Source organism: Prionailurus viverrinus, chromosome B1 (assembly GCF_022837055.1).
Source record: "Prionailurus viverrinus isolate Anna chromosome B1, UM_Priviv_1.0, whole genome shotgun sequence".
NCBI lineage: Eukaryota > Metazoa > Chordata > Mammalia > Carnivora > Felidae > Prionailurus > Prionailurus viverrinus.
Window position 1 is genome coordinate 135,172,561 of NC_062564.1, and position 13,990 is coordinate 135,186,550.

General features: G+C 38.0%; 1 protein-coding gene across 12 annotated transcripts in view; it reads left to right on the forward strand.

Moving 5' to 3' along the window:
- Positions 1-13,990, forward strand: part of MAPK10 (mitogen-activated protein kinase 10) — a 557,027-nt gene that overhangs the window by 400,820 nt on the left and 142,217 nt on the right. The gene's annotated exons all lie outside the window — the stretch shown is intronic.

A 13,990-nucleotide genomic window follows, 5' to 3' on the forward strand; every position in this document is an offset into this window, starting at 1 on the left:
AATTATTGAGAGCTGATGTCATGTAAATCATATGAAAAATATTTTTATGCTTTTGATTAAAAATATATCTACTATTTGATGTTTGATTCCGGGTTATTACATAAAGAACTATTGAATATTCTTCCTGAGTTAAGTACTAGAGAGATTTTATCTTTCCTATGAAGTGGTCTGGTATGATATAGTCTGTGAGATTAATGAATCAAAACTTGCCACTTAATTGTGTTTTGTTGTTGGTTGTCATTATGTTTTTCTTTTGGCTTAGTGGAAGAATGACACTAAGTTTTGTGCTCAAAGCAATAGATAGTCATAACTTAAGCCTTCTGGTAAAACTGTCATCTCCCAGCCTGCTTTATTTGAGGTCTGTTCCGAAAACTGGATTTAATGATTTTATTGTTCCCATATCCTTTACGGTGTTCTACACAAATCCTTTTTGGAACCACACAGAATATAAATAATAAATGAATGAAAGAATAAAATGACTTGCTCAAGTTTTCACAGGTGTTAAGTGCAGAACTAATCCAGGCTTGGTGTTATTTTCAGCGCTACCATTCAAGAGAAACTAAGGAAGCTCAACCTCTACATATTTTTAAACCTTAATGTCTCCTGCTCAGGAAATGACTAGCAGTAACATAGGACAGTCATACACAAATGAAAATGGGGAGGGAATACTTCTGGCATATAGGTTATTAAATTTGAGAAGAATGCAGTCAAAGCTTTGGATACCTGCAGGATAAGATCAGTAATGTAGGACATTTTTCTTTGCAAAACTCCATAGCTATAGGCTAGCAACTAACTGATAATGCGGACTCATTCCACAAAGCCCTTTCTGACAGGTCTGCATAAAGTGCAGGCTTTTCACAGAACAGATTATATTCAGATTTCCTCTCTGCCTACCAGACTGCCAGTGGCAATAATATCTTCTTTTAATTTAGCTTTAAAATTTTTTCACAGATGGGGGATAGGGAGGAAATGGGTTTGCTTTGAATTTTTGCAGAAAAAATTTCTCCTATATCCACATAGAAACATTGATTCATTTAAACATCTGGGTGGCTTAGTCGGTTGAGCATCTGACTTTGGCTCAGGTCATGATCTGGCAGTCTGTGAGTTCAAGCCCCGCATTGGGCTCTGTGCTGACAGCCCAGAGCCTGGAGCCTGCTTCGGATTCTGTGTCTCCCTCTCTCTCTGCCCCTCCCCTGCTCATGCTCTGTCTCTCTCTCTGTCAAAAATAAATAAACATTAAAAGAAATTTAAACATGATATTAATATTCAGTGGAGGAATGAGTTATTTAAAAAAATAATGTGAATCAATAATAGAATAGACTGTTCTAAACCTATAATTATTTTGAACCGTATTGATTTTCATAAGTTACCACTGTGGTGATTTACCATTTTTAAATACAATATTACTTATTTATAATTAACTAATTTCTTCTCTGGAAAGACTTTCCATTTTGATGAGCATTTATGAATACCTTTGTGTTTTAGTATAAATTCAATATAAACAGATTATGGAATGTTTATTTTTATGAGCTAATTGAGAGAGCGTCAGTTGGATACTATATTATACCTATGAAACACATCCCTGGGAATATGATGTCTGGGCCTACTAATGAGGTGATGATTCCAAGGAGAGTCACCATGACATTTTTAATTCCATGTCTTTTGTTTACTTGGTTTGACATGCATTGCTTCCCATTTTTACTTCTCCAACTAGCCCTCTTTAAATGGTGACCTCTTACGTCTCTTATATTTACTATTCTCTAAAATACTGATTCTTCACACAATCCTAAAATTTGTATGGAACCACAAAAGACCCTGAATAGCTAAAGTAATATTGAAGAAGAAAACCAAAGCATCACAATTCCAGACTTTAGCTTCTACTACAAAGCTGTCATCATCAAGACAGTATGGTATTGGCACAAAATCAGACACATAGACCAGTGGAATAGAATAGAGTACCCAGAATTAGACTGACAAATGTATGGCTAACTAATCTTTGACAAAGCAGGAAAGAACATCCAATGGAAAAAAGACATTCTCTTTAGCAAATGGTGCCGGGAGAACTGGACAGCAACATGCTGAAGAATGAAACTAGACCACTTTCTTACACCATTCACAAAAATAAACTCAAAATGGATAAAGGACGTGAATGTGAGACAGGGAACCATCAAAACCCTAGAGGAGAAAGCAGGCAACAACCCCTTTGACCTCAGCCGCAGCAATTTCTTACTCGATGCATCTCCGAAGGCAAGGGAATTAAAAGCAGAAATGAACTATTGGGACCTCATGAAGATAAAAACTTCTGCACTGCAAAGGAAACAATCAACAAAACCAAAAGGCAACTGACAGAATGGGAAAAGATATTTGCAAATGACATATTGGATAAAAGGCTAGTACCCAAAATCTATAAAGAACTTATAAAGTCAACACCCAAAAAACAAATAATCCAGTGAAGAAATGGGCAGAAGATGTGAATAGACACTTTTCCGAAGAAGACATCCAGATGGCCAACAGACACATGAAATGATGCTCAGTGTCACTCATTATCAGGGAAATTCAAATCCAAGCCACAGTGAGAGACCACCTCACACCAGAGTGGCTCAAATAAAAAAAATCAGGAAACTACAGATGCTGTTGAGGATGTGGGGACCCACATCCTCTTGAACCCTCTTGAACTGGGAACCCTCTTGAACTGTTGGTGGGAATGCAAACTGGTGCAGCTGCTCTGGAGCACAGTGGGGAGGTTCCTCAAAAAATTAAAAATAGATCTACCCTGTGATCCAGCAATAGCACTACTAAGAATTTTGCTACAGGAATACAGGAGTGTTAATGCATAGGGGCACATGTACCCCAATGTTTATAGCAGTGCTTTTATCAATAGCTAAATTATGGAAACAGCCTAAGTATCCATCAACTGATGAATGCATAAAGAATATGTGGTTTATATATACAATGGAATACAACTTGGCAAAGAGAAGAATGAAATCCTTCCATTTGCAGCAACATGGATGGAACTGGAAGGTATTATGCTGAGTGAAATAAGTCAGTCAGAAAAGGACAGATATTCTATGTTTTCACTTCATATGTGTATCTTGTGAAACTTAAACAGAAGACCATGGAAGAAGGGGAGAGGAAAAATAGTTACAGAGAGGGAGGGAGGCAAACCATAAGAGACTCTTAAATCCAGAGAATAAACTGAGGGTGGATGGGGGATGGGTGGGGGGAGGGGAACATGGGTGATGGGCATTGAGGAGGGCATTTGTTGGGATGAGCACTGGGTGTTATATGTAAGCCAATTCGACAACAAATTGTATTAAATAAAATAAAATAAAATAGTGGTTCTTTAAGTGAGGAATTTGTTAAAAATAAAGACTGTTAGCCATACCCCAGTGTGGCTTTCAGTGAGGCTCAGCAATCCATCTCTTACAAGTCCCTTAAGTAGTTCTGATCCATTTTGAAACTTCAGAATCTTTATTGTCTGGTCATGCCCTCCCAGTGTGAAATTTTGTTTCTTCCCTTCCTGGATTCAGCTTATCAGCTCCCAGTGACCTGAACTGGGAAAATATTTTTTAGCATTGATAATTTTTTACAGTACACTTAATGGCATACTTTCATAGGAACATTTTAAAGAGAAAGTTTATATTTGAACTTTATAATCATGAAAAAACTGCATGGAAATTGAGGATAAAATATACTGTATTAAATATGTTCTGAGCTTTTTGAGTTTCAATTTGGATTTGTAAACTTGGGGCACAGATGAAATCTGGCAGAAGCTTTTCAACACAACATATTTGCCATCAAAATTTTGGTTACAACATCAATCCAAGAAAATTTCCAGTGTCGTTATCTCTCTGTCTTACTGTTTAATAATTAAAATAGCTTTTCCCAATTATTTGAGGTACTTTCAAGGATGTGTTTTCTAACTTTTAGATTTTATATGAAGTTTAATTAAAAGTTAGGTATAAAGAGAATACTTGAAAGTAAATTGTGTGTGTGTGTGTGTGTGTGTGAATTCACAAGCTTTGTAATGATAATTTTTGAAGATGGCGGTGTAGGAGGACACTGGGCTCACCTTGTCCTGATGATCGCTTAGATTCCACCCACATCTACCTAAATAACCCAGAAAACCACCAGAAGACTAGCAGAATGGACTCTCCGGAGCCAAGCATAGACAAGAGGCCCATAGAAGAGGCTGAGGGTAGACAAGAGGGCAGAGAAGCAGTGTGTGCTACATGGACTGGTGGGAGGGAGCCGGGGCGGTGGAGGAGCAGCCTGCTGGGAAAGGCAGGGCCCCTGAAGTCTGGCTTGCAAAAGCAGAGAGGCCGGACTCCGTGAGTTCTGACAGCCAGCGGGACTTAACATCTGGAATGTTAAAAGTCAACAGCTCTGTTCTCAGAGAGCAGGGAGGGAGAGAGGACGCCAGGAGGAGAGAGAGTTGTTGAGCCCTGGAAGGACAAAGCTCAGTGGGGGAATAAAGGCACTGGCAAGCACCATTTCCCTCTCCCATCCACCAGCCAAAATTCCAAGAGGAACCAATTCCTGTCACCGAACTTGCTTGTACTTTGCAAACGCCCAATTCTGTGCTTCTGTGGATCCATCCCTCCAACAGTTAGCCTCCCTGCTGGTGCTGCAGGGCCCCTCCCACAGGGGACCACCAATGGTAAATCGAGCTAAGCCTACCTCTCCTGCCCCTGTGCACCTTGGGGATCCAACCCTTCTAATATGCTCTTGGCCAGATCCCATGGAAGGAGCACCACAATACTGGAAGTGTCCAAGCTTCCCAGACAGGGGCCACACCACTCCACAGTGAGGCCTGCCCCTGGGAGAGGGGAAGATAAGGTAAACACCAGTCTGACTGTGGCCCCAGCGGTGGGCTGGGGGCAGACATCGGGTTGGACTGCGGCCCTGCCCACCAACACAAGTTTCTCCGGACAGCACAGGGGAAGTTCCCTGCAGTTTAGCTACCACAGGGACTACCAAAAATGATGAAATGGAAGAATTTTCCTCAAAAGAAACTCCAGGAAGTAGAGACAGTTAATGAATTGATCAACACCGATTTGAGCAATATAACAGAATAAGAATTTAGAATAATTGTCATAAAATTAATTGCTGGGCTTGAAAAAAGCATAGAGGACAGCAGAGAATCTATTGCTACAGAGATCAAGGGACTAGAAAAATGGTCATGAGGAACTAAAAAATGCTATAAATGAGATGTAAAATAAAATGGAGGTGGCCATAGCACAGATTGAAGAGGCAGAGGAGACAATAGGTGAATTAGAAGAAAAATTATGGAACAAGAAGAAGCTGAGAAGAAGAGAGATAAAAAAAATCCAGGAGTATGAGGGGAGAATTAGAGAACTAAGTGATGCAATCAAATGGAACAATATATGTATCATAATTCCTTTGTATCATAGGAATTCCAGAAGAAGAAGAGAGAGAGAAAGGGGCTGAAGACTGAAGGTGTACTTGAACAAATCATAGCTGAGAACTTCCCTGATCTGGGGAAGGAAAAAGGCATTGAAACCCAAGAGGCACAGAGAACTCCCTTCAGACGTAACTTGAATCCATTTTCAGCACATTATATAATAGTGAAACTGGCAAAATACAAGGATAAAGAGAAAATTCTGAAAGCAGGTAGGGATAAACACGCTCTAACATATAAAGGGAGACCGATTAGACTAGTGACAGATCTATCTACCAAAACTTGGAAGGCTAGAAAGGAATGGCAGGAAATCTTCATTGTGATGAACAGAAAAAATATGCAGCTGAGAATCCTTTATCCAGCAAGTCTGTCATTCAGAATAGAAGGAAAGATAAAGGTTTTCCCAAACAAACAAAAACTGAAGGAATTCATCACCACTACACCAGCCCTACAAGAGATCCTAATGGGGATTCTGTGAGTGAAATGTTGCAAGGACCACAAGGTACCAGAGACATCCCTACAGGCATGAAGCCTACAGACATCACAATGACTCTAAACCCAGATCTTTCAATAATGACACTGAATGTAAATGGACTAAATGCGCCAAAAAAAATGATATAGGGTATCAGAATGGATAAAAAAACAAGACCCATCTATTTGTTGTCTACAAGAAACTCATTTTAGACCTGAGGACACCTTCATATTGAATGTGAGGGGATGGAGAACTATCTATCATGCTACTGGAAGTCAAAAGAAAGCTGGAGTAACCATAGTTATATCAGACAAACTAGACTTTAAATTAAAGGCTGTAACAAGAGGTGAAGAAGGCCATTATATAATAACTATAGGGTCTATCCATCAGGAAGAGCTAACAATTATAAATGTCTATGAGCCGAATACAGGAGCCCCCAAATATATAAAACAATTAGTCACAAACATAAGCTACCTTATTTATAAGAATGTGGTAATTGCAAGGGACTTTAATACTCCACTTACAACAATGGATAGATCATCTAGACACAGAATCAATAAAGAAACAAGGGCCCTGAATGATACATTGGATCATATAGACTTGACAGATATATTTAGAACTCTGCATCCCAAAGTCACAGAATATACTTTCTTCTTGAGTGCACACGGAACATTCTCCAAGAGAGATTACATACTGTGTCACAAAACAGCCCTTCATAAGTATAAAAGAATTGAGATCATAGCATGCACACTTTCAGACCACAATGCTATGAAACTTGAAATCAACCACAGAAAAAAGTCTGGAAAACCTCCTAAAGCATGGAGGTTAAAGAACACCCTACTAAAGAATGAATGGGTCAACCAGGCAATTAGAGAAGAAATTAAAAAATTTATGAAAACAAATGAAAATGAAAATACAACAATCCAAACCCTTTGAGATGCAGCGAAGGCAGTCCTGAGAAGAAAATGCATTGCAATCCAGGCCTATCTCAAGAAACAAGAAGAATCCCCAATACAAAATCTAACAGCACACCTAAAGGAAATAGAAACAGAACAGCAGACACCCCAAACCCAGCAGAAGAAGAGAAGTAATAAAGGTCAGAGCAGAAATAAACAATATAGAATCTAAAAAAACTGTAGAGCAGATCAATGAAACCAAGAGTTGGTTTTTTGAAAAAAAGAAACAAAATTGATAAACCTCTAGCCAGGCTTCTCAAAAAGAAAAGGGAGATGACCCAAATAGAGAAAATCATGAATGAAAATGTAATTATGACAACCAATCCCTCAGAAATACAAGCAATTATCAGGGAATACTATGAAAAATTATATGCCAACAAACTGGACAACCTGGAAGAAATGAACAAATTCCTAAGCACCCACACACTTCCAAAACTCAAACATGAAGAAATAGAAAACTGGAACAGACCCATAACCAGCAAAGAAATGGAATTAGTTATCAAAAATCTCCCAACAAATAAGAGTCCAGGACCAGATGGCTTCCCAGGGGAACTCTACCAGACATTTAAAGCAGGGATAATACCTATCTTCTCAAGCTGTTCCAAAAAATGTAAAGGGAAGGTAAAACTTCCAGACTCATTCTATAAAGCCAGCATTACTTTGATTCCCAAACCAGACAGAGACCCAGCAAAAAAAGAGAACTAAAAAAAAGAGGCCAATATCCATGATGAATATGGATGCAAAAATTCTCAATAAGATACTAGCAAATTGAATTCAACAGCATATAAAAAGAATTATTCACCATGATCAAGTGGGATTCATTGCTGGGCTGCAGGGCTGGCTCAACATTCACAAATCAATCAATGTGATACATCACATTAATAAAAGAAAAGATAAGAACCATATGATCCTGTGAATCTATGCAGAAAAAGCACTTGACAAAATTCAAAAGCAAATCAATCAATGTGATACATCACATTAATAAAAGAAAAGATAAGAACCATATGATCCTGTGAATCGATGCAGAAAAAGCACTTGACAAAATTCAAAAGCCTTTCTTAATAAAAACCCTCGAGAAAGTCGGGATAGAAGGAACATACTTAAACATCATAAAAGCCATTTATGAAAAGCCCACAGCTGATATCATCCTCAATGGGGAAAAACTGAGAGCTTTCCCCCTGAGATCAGGAACACGACAGGGATGTCCACTCTCACCGCTGTTGTTTAACATAGTGTTGGAAGTTCTAGCATCAGCAATCAGACAACAAAAGGAAATCAAAGGCATCAAAACTGGCAGATGAAGTCAAGCTTTCACTTTTTGCAGATGACGTGATATTATACATGGAATACCCAATAGACTCCACCAAAAGTTTGCTACAACTGATAGATGAATTCAGCAATGTCGCAGGATACAAAATCAATGTACAGAAATCAGTTACATTCTTATACACTAATAATGAAGCAACAGAAAGACAAATAAAGAAACTGATCCCATTCACAATTGCACCAAGAAGCATAAAATACCTAGGAATAAACCTAACCAAAGATGTAAAAGATCTGTATTCTGGAAACTATAGAAAGCTTATGAAGGTAATTGAAGAAGATACAAAGAAATGGAAAAACATTCTGTGCTCATGGATTGGAAGAATAAATATTGTTAAAAGTCAATACTGGGGCGCCTGGGTGGCGCAGTCGGTTAAGCGACCGACTTCAGCCACGTCACGATCTCGCGGTCCGTGAGTTCGAGCCCCGCGTCAGGCTCTGGGCTAATGGCTCAGAGCCTGGAGCCTGTTTTCGATTCTGTGTCTCCCTCTCTCTCTGCCCCTCCCCCGTTCATGCTTTGTCTCTCTCTGTCCCAAAAAATAAATAAAAACGTTGAAAAAAAATTAAAAAAAAAAGTCAATACTACCCAAAACAATCTACACATTCAATGCAATCCCAATCAAAATTGCACCAGCATTCTTCTTGAAGCCAGAGAAAGCAACCCTAAAATTTGTATGGAGCCACAAAAGACCCCGAATATTCAAAGTAATATTGAAGAAGACCAAAGCAGGAGGCATCACAATCCCAGACTTTAGCCTCTACTACAAAGCTATAATCAACAAGACAGCATGGTATTGGCACACAAACAGACACATAGACCAATGGAATAGAATAGAGTACCCAGAATTGGATCCACAAAAATATGGCCAACTAATCTTGGACAAAGCAGGAAAGAACATCCAATGGATTAAAGACATTCTCTTTAGCAAATGGTGCTGGGAGAACTGGACAGCAACATGCAGAAGAATGAAACTAGACCACTATCTTACACCATTCACAAAAATAAACTCAAAATGGATAAAGGACCTGAATGTGAGACAGGACACCATCAAAATCCTAGAAGAGAAAGCAGGAAAAAACCTCTTTGACCTCAGCCGCAGTAATTTCTTACTTGACACATCTCCAAAGGCAAGGGAATTAAAAGCAGAAATGAACTATTGGGACCTCATGAAGATAAAAAGTTTCTGCACTGCAAAGGAAACAATTAACAAAACTAAAAGGCAACTGATGGAATGGGAAAAGATATTTGCAAATGACATATCAGACAAAAGGCTAGTATCCAAAATCTATAAAGAACTCACCAAACTCCACACCTGAAAAGCAAGTAATCCAGTGAAGAAATGGGCAGAAGACATGAATAGACACTTCTCTAAAGAAGACATCCAGATGGCCAACAGACACATGAAATGATGCTCAGTGTCACTCATCATCAGGGAAATACAAATCAAAACCACACTGAGATATCACCTCACACCAGAGTGGCTAAAATGAACAAATCAGGAGACTATAGATGCTGGAGAGGGTGTGGAGAAACAGGAACCCTCTTGCACTGTTGGTGGGAATGCAAACTGGTGCAGCCACTCTGGAAACAGTGTGGAGGTTCCTCAAAAAATTAAAAATAGATCTACCCTATGACCCAGCAATAGCACTGCTAGGAATTTACCCAAGGGATAAAGGAGTGCTGATGCATAGGGCACTTGTACCCCAATGTTTATAGCAGCACTTTCAACAATAGCCAAATTATGGAAAGAGCCTAAATGTCCATCAACTGATGAATGGATAAAGAAATTGTGGTTTATACACACAATAGAATACCACTTGGCAATGAAAAAGAATGAAATATGGTCTTTTGTAGCAATATGGATGGAACTGGAGAGTGTTATGCTAAGTGAAATAAGTCATACAGAGAAAGACAGATACCATATGTTTTCACTCTTATGTGGATTCTGAGAAACTTAACAGAAGACCATGGGGAGGGTAAGGGAAAAAAAATTTAGAGAGGGAGGGAGGCAAACCATAAGAGATCTTAAAAACTGAGAACAAACTGAGGGTTGATGGGGGAGTGGGATGGAGGGGAAAGTGGGTGATGGACATTGAGGAGGGCACCTGTTGGGATGAGCACTGGGTGTTGTATGGAAACCAATTTGACAATAAATTTCATATTAAAAATTAATTAATTAATTAATTAATTAATTAATTAAAAATGATGATTTTCAATGTCATTGTGAGAAATTATATGCTTAAAATGGAGAAAAAAGATCATGAAGTAATTTTTATTTTAGAAAATGTGTCAAGGCACTAGATAGCTTTTATTTGTCACTTTTTGACTGGGAATCATACTCTTCTTACTGAAATCTTGCTGCTGGTATACACTCTGTGATTGTTTTAACCATTATTATCAAACTGCCAAGACTATATATAGCTTCCCCATCCTATAAAAAGTTCTGTGACAGACATACACTGGGAAAAATGACAGGGTGCTTCTCAGGACTGTGAATAATTGCTGAGATGAAATGATATAGTCCATTATAGCACTTGGCCAACTGTTGACCTTTCTTAATACCGAGACTTTGAGTTTGGGTCAGTGAGGTTCTTTCAAATATTTCAACATGAGATGAGGGGTAATCCTTGTCATAATTAGGACTCTGGTTTCCCATTTGTGTGCCAGGAGCAATGTAATTTGGCAATACATAAATACACAAAATGTGTTCCCTGACGCAGATGCAGAAATCTCATTTTACTTTTCAAATATGTCAGGCAGAAGTATAAGTTCGGATTCAAAGTCTTCAGGTGATCCTTCCACTATAGTGTATGGTTCTCAATATGCGTCAGAATACCTCGAGGGCTTAATGAGACAGATTGTTGGGCCTTGACCACAGAGTTTCTGATTCAATAGGTGTGAGGTGGGAGTGAGCATTTGCATTTCTAACAGGTTTCTAGGTGATGCTGATACTGATGCTCCAGGAAGCATATCTTGAGAATGACTGCTGTAATGCTGTCTTTCTCAAAGTCAGATTCTCAAATCTCAAGTTCCTCAAGTCAGAACCACCTGGATTGCCTGGCAATCTAATCCTCAGATTATCAGGATTTATGTGGTGGTCTACATCCAAATCTCCAATGCGGTATGACAGTGATTTGCCTTTGGTCAAGCTCCTCAGGTGCTCATTCATATTTGAAAACCAGTTAGAAGGGAGGTCCAGGGAAAACACTGATCATGTTTCCTCTCAAGAATTACCAATTTATACCTGTGGGTTGGCATCTAGCAGTTGTTTTTATTATACATAGTAAATGAATGAATTAATGAAAATGAATGAATGCAAGCAATTAGTTGCTACTCCTTGTTTGCTTCCAGCACCTTTTCTTTATTCTGCTATAGAATATATCATCCATATTTTAACTACTTGCTTACTTGACTGCCTCCATCTAGACAGAGACCTTCTCTTTTTGTTGTTTTTCCAGGGCCAACCCCAGCATTTGGCACATAATATGTATATCATCAGTATTTGTTAGATTAAATGATTGTAAATGTTGAGTAGAATATCTCTTAGGGTTAGTCTGAAAACTGAGCTAGAAAAGCCATAGGCAAGTCGGAAGGAGTGGGGTGGTACCAAGATACAGCATTAAGTCAAGTATCTGGAACATAAAATATTCCTTAAGATTAGTATATATATGCAGTGTAGTTGGAACAAGTGACATTTCAGAAGTGAAGAGAGTAAGTGGGGGATATAGAAATGGATAATGTAGGTTTGATGAAGCTAGTTTGTGCTGAGAATTTTGTGGGTGGTCAGAAATGAGGACATTAGAGGATGTAAAAAAGGGCCAGAACACACAAATGAAGTTAAGGCACTTCCTTCATCCCAAATTAACCTTGACAAATGAATTCATTTGTTAGTCTAGCAGCAGTTATTTTTTTACCTTTCAACGCCAGGTAGGGGGGGAGGGGGAAGACCTTAATAGTGGTTAGTCTGCTGAGATACCCAAAAAGCCTAGAGTAGAAATGGACTGTAGTATGGAGAGAAGTTCCTGATACTGTGGTTAACATCAAGGATTGCTTAAATATTAATGTTCTGGTTTTTGCTGTTGTTCACACTCATTGTTTAAATTCTAAATCCCATTTTTGTCTTCTTGAATAAATTTACAATGCCCTGATTTTTAATAGTCTTGTTTAATTTCCTGTTCCATGCTTCCTGGACTGTCTCCTGAATTTCAGACCTCTCCTTATTGTATTCATAAATTACCTGAATTTTCAATTTTCAGTTTAAACAACCTGGATTCCTCATCTATAGTCCACTCTGTTCTTTGAAGTCTGTGTGCATTTCTACTGGAATGGTGCCACAATATGTCTTCCAGTCATAGGCGGGTGCCTGTGACTTGCATTCTGCTTTTAGTCTGGGCTTGTAAGATGCTAGCATAAGATTGTTCTAGATTCGTAGGTTTTGCCACTCATGCCCATGCAGTCTGCACTGTCGTCTCCTCATTTACATTACTTGTAGTGTCTGGCTCCCTTTCCAAGAGCATGCAGGGGCAAATTAGTTTGTACTTATATTTCAATTTTTTTAGATTTAGAAATGAAATTTTTATTTTAAAATCTCTAAGGACAGTGGTATTATGACCAACCAGAGGTTCAGAGACAAAGGAGGTCTAAATCTTCCTTCAAATTATGTGAGAATCAGGTTTTCAGAAGTCAATGTGTGTTAAAACCATACAAAGATCCTTTAGTTTAAATTCTAGGCTCAGAACATTGAAGGCAGGGTTTTGGTTTTGTTTGTTTAGTAATTAAACCTTTGGCATAACTCAAAAGTCTAAGGTATGTAAGAAACTATTCATTGTATAAGAAATTATTCCTGAATGTCCCACTCATTGCAGGACAACTAGCATTATTCAATAAGCCAACCAAGTACAAGGCACATTTTCTATCATATGGTATACGAAAACATGCCCACAAATCACCCAAATACCACTAAGGGTCAATGTCACCTCTAAAGAGAATTATTCAGTTTTCAATTCTGGGTATGGGGAGGAGGCTACAGAATATGAGAGTGCTCAAAACCTGAACAAAATCAAGCAAGAAGGAGAGGGGATGACTATTGGGTAGGCATCCACCAGTGTGTGTCACAAGAAATAGTCTAGACGATATTTTGTAAGGCCCTTTCCAGCTACAGAGTTGAAATTATTTAATGTCACAAAATGCAGTATAAATTTATTTATGGTAAAAAAATATTTATGGGTAAACAATAATCATGGATAATGGATATTTATATTATATTCACAAATTATAATTCAAATTACAAGGACAAATTCTTCCATTGCTAAATGTAATAAATAGTAGGACTTGTCTTAAAGATAAACAAAACATACAACAATCAACATATTTAAATCTAAGCTTGTAAAGAATAAAAAGATGTCATGTGTCATTTTAGAATACTGTTAATTTGGATTAAAATTGTTCAGTGTTTAATGAAGGATAATAACATTTTGGGCATTATTGAGAACAAATGAAGTCAACACCATTTAATTCAAGTTTACCTAATTAAAAAATTAAAACTACACATTATTCTGTATCTCACTTCTTTTTGAAAAGGGATATAGATACAATCTTCTATCTTTTATCTTGTCTCTTATAATGGATGATCAGGAATCACCTCTGAAGTTTCTAGCATAGTATATGGGCCCAATATATGTTTGGTAGATGTTTGCTTCATAGATAATTAAATGTTTTTTTTTTAATTTTTTAATGCTTATTTTATTTTTGATGGAGAGAGAGAAAGAGTGTGAGTGGGGGAGAGGCAGAGAGAGAGGGAGACACAGAATCTAAAG